Below are 7,630 nucleotides of genomic sequence, written 5' to 3'. Positions count from 1 at the left end.
ACCCAACCTTGAATGGAGCACTGCTTTAACTGAGTTTAGGATATATTCACACATACACACACATACACATATGCTGTATGTTTGGGTTTATATATATACACACATATATATAAATATGTGTGTGTGTGTGTGTGTGTGTGTGAGCTATGCTCATTTCCCACAAAGCTGCCTTAACGCCTCCAACCCATCATTCACTTTGGATGATTGCGTCAAGAGCCAGGAGTCAGCCATCAGCAGAGGGCCGAAGAGGACCTCTCCCGACCGACCGTTCATTACGGAACTTTTGTCATAACGCGATTATGAATGGAACCAGGGAGCCTGCAGTTCCATTCAACAAGTGGCCCAAGGGGTGGGGGGGGGGAGCGAGGCGGAACAGTAATAGAAAGAAGATTCGACGGAGCTTTTTCGAGATCAAGAACGATGCTAGATGTATAAGTGTCTGAAAGAATGGGTGCAGTTTTTAGATAAGAGTAAGGAGGGAGAGGAATGAGAGATAAAGGATGGTAAACGAACAGAGAATGGAAAATGTTTGGAAAGAAGTGAGGAATGATAAGGTAGGAAAAAGGAATGAGTGATAGACAAAGGATGGAAAATGTAAAAAGAATAGAAAGGGTTGCAGAAAGAAGTGAGCAATGAGAGATAGAGGATGGTAAAGAGAAAGGGAATGGAAAAGGTTTAGGAAAGAAGTGAGGAATGATGAAATAGGAAAAAGGAATAAGAGCTTGATTAAAGGATGGGAAAGGGAAAGAGAATGGAAAGAGCTGCGGAAAGAAGTGAGGAATGATACTAGGAGTTAGGAATGAGAGATAAAGTACGGTAAAGGGAAAGGGAATGGAAAAAGTTTAGGAAAGAAGCGAGGAATGATAAACTAGGACAAAGGAATGAGCGATGGATCAAAGGATGGGAAAGGGAAAGAGAATGGAAAAGATTTGTGAGGAATGATAGTTGATGAAGGATGTAAAATTGGTAGAAAAGGAGAGGATGGATGTTGGAGTATTCTAAAATAAATTAAATAAAAAATATAAATTGAATATTAAAAATGCTTAAGAAATAAAAATAAAAAGTTATATTTAATATGGAATTAGCAAAGTGAGAGGAAAAAAAGTGTAAGGAAAAGGAAAAAAATACAGAAAAGCTTTAAGAAATGAGATAACAGTATAAATACGATGATAAAGAGACGGAACGAACAGAATGAAACAAAATGATTAACATTCAAAAGGAAAATGATAAAGATGAGGGAGAAATACTAAAAGACGTTATATATGAAAGGATAAATATGCAATGAAAACGGATGAAAGGTTTGGAAAATGAAAAATAAATTAAAAACACATTAGAAAATGAAAAGGGGAGAGAGGAAATGAAGGGAAGCCATGACGAGAAGACCAAAATAGACGAAGATGGACTTACAGGAAAAATGAAAACATATATGAAAACATGGAAGGACAGAAATTGAATTGTATGGTACGAACAAGACGAGGAAGAAATAGAATAATATGAGAGTAGAAGAGGAAAATAGGAGAAAATAAAAATTAAACGGGATTGGGAGGATGGGGATATGGAAGAAATAAGAGAGAATGAAAGAGAATATATTAAAGACAGAGAGATCGAAGACTCAAGGAACAGAAAAAATAGAAAATAAATAACTAGATTTGGAGACGGAAGGGAATGTGATAAAGTCATATTAAACGTAAAATATTTTACTGAATAAAATCTAAATTAGGAAAGATAGAGACGAGAAGGATAAAGGAGTTATATAAAAAAGTAAACTTGCACACACTAAAAACAAAATTAGAGAAAAATACATTTATGCAAATGGAACGAGAGCAATTAAGAGATTTCATACCTCTGACAATGAATATTGTCAACATTTAACGAAAGTCTACGGACTTCACCTCCCACTTTTCATATGGTGACTTGAGAGTCAATAGTGAAAAGTGCAATGTTGATCCAGAATCGTGATCTTGATCAGTAACATCTCCCAAATTCCATGGTTTCTCCCAATCCATAATATCTGTCCATTTTTAAAATTTAATGATAATCCAATGCGGTCATTTCTTTTGACGTTGTCCCTATAATTGTAAAATATGCTAATCCGGATCTAGAATCTGGATCCGGTACCGGATCATCCCCAAATGTTAATGGAGTCGTTCATAGCCTAAGATCTATCTGTGGTGGAAATTTCGTCAAGATCCGTCAATTTGTTTTGACGTAATCTTTAAAACCGTAAAAAATGCAAATCTGGATCTAGAATCCGGATTCGTATCATCACCAAAATTAAATGGGGTCGTCCATGACCTAAGATCTACCTGTGGTGAAAACGTAATGCCGTCCACAGACACAGACAAATAAATAAATAAATAAACAAATAAACCCAATCGAAAATATAACCTCCTTCGCGGAGGAATAATATCTTGTACAGACGAATAAGGGATACTAAAAATAAACCACTTGGGTATTTCCTAGTGCCCTAGTTTTGTATCATGGTCTTCCACTATCTTGGGTTAGAGTTCTCTCGCTTGAGGCTACACTCAGGCACACTATTCTATCTGTTTCCTTATTTCCTTTATTCATTGGATTATTTTCCCTGTTGGAGCCCTTTGGCTTATAGCATCCTGTTTTTCCAACTAGGGTTGCAGCTTACCTAACAACAACAACAACAAAAATAATAATAATAATAATAATAATAATAACAATAATAGCAGCAACAACAACAACAACAACACCAGCAACAACAACAACAGTAATAATAATAATAATAATAATAATAATAAAAATAATAATAATAATAATAACAATAATAGCAGCAGCAACAACAACAACAACACCAGCAACAACAACTATAATAATAATAATAATAATAATAACAACAACTATAATAATAATAATAATAATAATAATAATAATAATAATAATAATAATAATAATAATAATAATAATAATAACCTTTTAAAAAAAACGAAAAAGGAACCATCCCATCACAGATTTGGCAGAATGGTTTGCTAGCCTCAATCTAAATCAAATCGGCAATAAAATTAAGACCAGATGTGGGAGTTAATCTTGTTTCGCGTGTTTTCTCTCGCTTCTGCTTTATTGCTTCTCTCTCTCTCTCTCTCTCTCTCTCTCTCTCTCTCTCTCTCTCTCTCTCTCTCTCTCTCTCTCTCTCTTTTTGGGGGCGTATATCGATTTGCTCGTCTTACTGTGACCGCTCACAGTAAAATCCTAGCGTCATGATGTGCATCACTATCAACAGTCATGGCACCTAATGTAGTTTAAAGGTTTAAAGGTCGCTCATGAATGGCAGAGGCAAGGGACAGTGACATTGCCCTAGCAAGCAGGACAATGCCCTAGAGACTTACCATATTTTATATGATCAGCGCCCAAGCCCAGTCTCCACCCAAGCTAGGACCAGGGAGGGCCAGGCAAATAGCTGCTGATGACTCAACAGATAGACCTATAGGCTCCCCCAAACACCCCAACCTTAGCTCACAAGGATGGTAAGGATGCAGACACTAATGGTACTAACAAGACTGAGCGAGACTCGAACCCCCGACTGGCAAACACCAGGCAGAGACGTTACCAATCAGGTTTGTTCGTGGATATCACAAATGACGTCAGAGTATCAATAAGATGCCTTTATCATTTAAAAAAGTATTACTTATACCCATTATTGGAACCAACAGACAGATCGTAATTTAAAACTATAGGGGAAGTAAGTAGAGAGCATGCCTTCACCACGCCTTGCAGTCTTATTTTGCTCTTAACTCCACTGCGTAATTGTACTTAGATGTATTTTCTTCAAAATCTAATGGATTTGTCCTTGGGTCATATTCCACATCTCCAACAAGTTTCGTTGAAATTGGCTCGGTAGTTTTTTCGCTATATTATTCACAATAAAAAATAAACTAACAAAATATTTGCCATTTAATCACCAATAGGATTATTTTCGAAGAACTGCTACTTACTTGTACTTTGATATCCTTTATCCAAAATGTTAAGGATTCATCCTTTGGTCATACCCAACATGACTACCAAGTTTGGTCACAGTCAGTTCAGTTTATTGCCTCCGTCGAGGCAATAAACAGACAGGGGTGAATACATACCCTTCAGCGAAGGCAATAAACAAAAAGAGGTGAATACATACTCTTCGCCAAAGGCAATGAACACAGGGGTGAATACATACCCTTCAGCAAACGCAATAAACAAACAGAGATGAATACATACTGTTCGCCAAAGGCAATAAAGACAGGAATTAATACATACCTTTCGGCAAAGGCAATAAAGAGACAGAGGTGAATACATACTCTTCGCCAAAGGCAATAAAGACAGGGATTAAGACATACCTTTCGCTAAAGGCAATAAACAGACAGAGGTAAAAACATACCCTTTGGCAAAAGCTATAAAGGCAGGGGTGAATACATACCCTATGGCAAAGGCAAAAAACAGACAAAAGTGAATACACACCATTTGACACAGGAAATAAAGACAGGGGTGAAAACATACCCTTGGGCAAAAGCTATAAAGACAGGGGTGAATACATACTCTTTGGCACAAGTAATAAAGACAGGGGTGAATACAAACCCTTTGACACAAGCACTAAAAACAGGGGTGAATACATACCCTTTGGTAAAAGCAATAAAGACGGGTGAATATATACCCTTTGACACAAGCAATAAAGACAGGGGTGAATACACAACCTTTGGCACAAGCAATAAAGGCAGGGTTGAAAACATACCCTTTGGCCAAAGCAATAAAGACAGGGGTGAATACATACCCTTTGGCAAAAGCAATAAAGACTGGGGTGAATATATACCCTTCGGCACAAACAATAAACACAGGGGTGAAAACATACCCTTGGGCAAAAGCTATAAAGACAGGGGTGAATACATACTCTTTGGCACAAGTAATAAAGACAGGGGTGAATACAAACCCTTTGACACAAGCACTAAAAACAGGGGTGAATACATACCCTTTGGTAAAAGCAATAAAGACGGGTGAATATATACCCTTTGACACAAGCAATAAAGACAGGGGTGAATACACAACCTTTGGCACAAGCAATAAAGGCAGGGTTGAAAACATACCCTTTGGCCAAAGCAATAAAGACAGGGGTGAATACATAACCTTTGGCAAAAGCAATAAAGACTGGGGTGAATATATACCCTTCGGCACAAACAATAAACACAGGGGTGAAAACATACCCTTTCGCAAAACCAATAAAGACAGGGGTGAATATATACCCTTTGGCAAAAGCAATAAAGACAGGAGTAAATACATACCCTTTGGAACAAGCAATAAAGACAGGGGTGAATACACACCCTTTGCCACAAGCAATAAAGACCGGGGTGCACACATACCCTTTGGCACGAGCAATAAAGACAGAGGTGAATACATACCCTTTGGAACAAGCAATAAAGACAGGGGTGAATACATACCCTTTGACACAAGCAATAAATACAGGGTGAATACATACCCTTTGGAACAAGCAATAAAGAAAGGGGTGAATACATATCCTTTGGAACAAGCAATAAAGACCGGGGTGAATACATATCCTTTGGCACGAGCAATAGAGAAAGAGGTGAATACATACCCTTTAGAACAAACGATAAAGACAGGGGTGAATACATACCCTCTGGAACAAGCAATACAGACAGGGGTGAATACATACCCTTTGGAACAAGGAATAAAGAGAGGGGTGAATACATACCCTTTGGAACAAGCAATAAAGACAGTGGGTGAATACACACCCTTTGGCAAAAGCAATAAAGACAGGGGTGAATATATACCCTTTGACACAAGCAATAAAGAGAGGTGAATACATACCCCTTGGAACAAGCAATAAAGACAGGGGTAAATACATACCCTTGGGCCCGAGTAATGAAAACAGGGGTAAATACATACCCTTTGAAACAAGCAATTAAGACAGGGGTGAATACATACACTTTGGAACAAGCAATAAAGACAGGGGTGAATACATACCCTTTGGCCCGAGCAATGAAGACAGGGGTGAATACATACCCTTTGGCATGAGCAATGAAGACAGGGGTGAATACATATCCTTTGGCCCGAGCAATGAAGACAGGGGTGAATACATACCCTTTGGAACAAGCAATAAAGAAAGGGGTGAATACATACCCTTTGGCCCGAGCAATGAAGACAGGGGTGAATACATACCCTTTGGCATGAGCAATGAAGACAGGGGTGAATACATATCCTTTGGCCCGAGCAATGAAGACAGGGGTGAATACATACCCTTTGGAACAAGCAATAAAGAAAGGGGTGAATACATACCCTTTGGCCCGAGCAATGGAGACAGGGGAGAATACATACCTTTAGACACAAGCAATAAAGACAGGGGTGAATACATACCCTTTGAAACAAGCAATAAAGACAGGGGTGAATACATACCCTTTGTCCCTAGCAATGAAGATAGGGGTGAATACATACCCTTTGCCACAAGCAATAAAGACCGGGGTGAATACATACCCTTTGGCAAAAGCAATAAAGACAAGGATGAATACATACCCTTTGGCAAAAGCAATAAAAACAGGGGTGAATACACACCCTTTGGCAAAAGCAATAAAGACTGGGGTGAATATATATCCTTTGGCAAAAGTAATAAAGACAGGGATGAATACATACGCTTTGGCAAAAGCAATAAAGACAAGGGTGAATAAGTGACCTTTGGCACAAGTAATAAAGACAGGGATGGACACATACCCTTTGGCAAAAGCAATAAAGACAGGGGTGAATACATACCCTTTGACACAAGCAATAAAGACAGGGATGAATACATACCCTTTAGGAAAAGCAATAAAGATAGGGGTGAATACATGCCCTTTGCCAAAAGCAATAAAGACAGGGATGAATACATACCCTTTGGCAAAAGCAATAAAGACAGGGATGAATACATACCCTTTGGCAAAAGCAATAAAGACAGGGGTGAATACATGCCCTTTGGAACAAGCAATAAAGACAGGGATGAATACATGCCCTTTGGCTGGCAAAAGCAATAAAGACAGGGGTGAATACATACCCTTTGGCACAAGCAATAAAGACAGGGGTGAATACATGCCCTTTGCCAAAAGCAATAAAGACAGGGATGAATACATACCCTTTGGCAAAAGCAATAAAGACAGGGATGAATACATACCCTTTGGGAAAAGCAATAAAGACAGGGGTGAATACATACCCTTTGGCAAAAGCAATAAAGACAGGGATGAATACATACCCTTTAGGAAAAGCAATAAAGACAGGGATGAATACATACCCTTTGGGAAAAGCAATAAAGACAGGGGTGAATACATACCCTTTGGGAAAAGCAATAAAGACAGGGATGAATACATACCCTTTGGGAAAAGCAATAAAGACAGGGGTGAATACATACCCTTTGGGAAAAGCAATAAAGACAGGGATGAATACATACCCTTTGGGAAAAGCAATAAAGACAGGGGTGAATACATACCCTTTGGGAAAAGCAATAAAGACAGGGATGAATACATACCCTTTGGGAAAAGCAATAAAGACAGGGATGAATACATACCCTTTGGGAAAAGCAATAAAGACAGGGATGAATACATACCCTTTGGGAAAAGCAATAAAGACTGGGATGAATACATACCCTTTGGGAAAA

This window comes from Palaemon carinicauda, chromosome 12, assembly GCF_036898095.1.
Source record: "Palaemon carinicauda isolate YSFRI2023 chromosome 12, ASM3689809v2, whole genome shotgun sequence".
Lineage (NCBI taxonomy): Eukaryota > Metazoa > Arthropoda > Malacostraca > Decapoda > Palaemonidae > Palaemon > Palaemon carinicauda.
Note: the sequence above shows the minus strand (reverse complement) of the source record.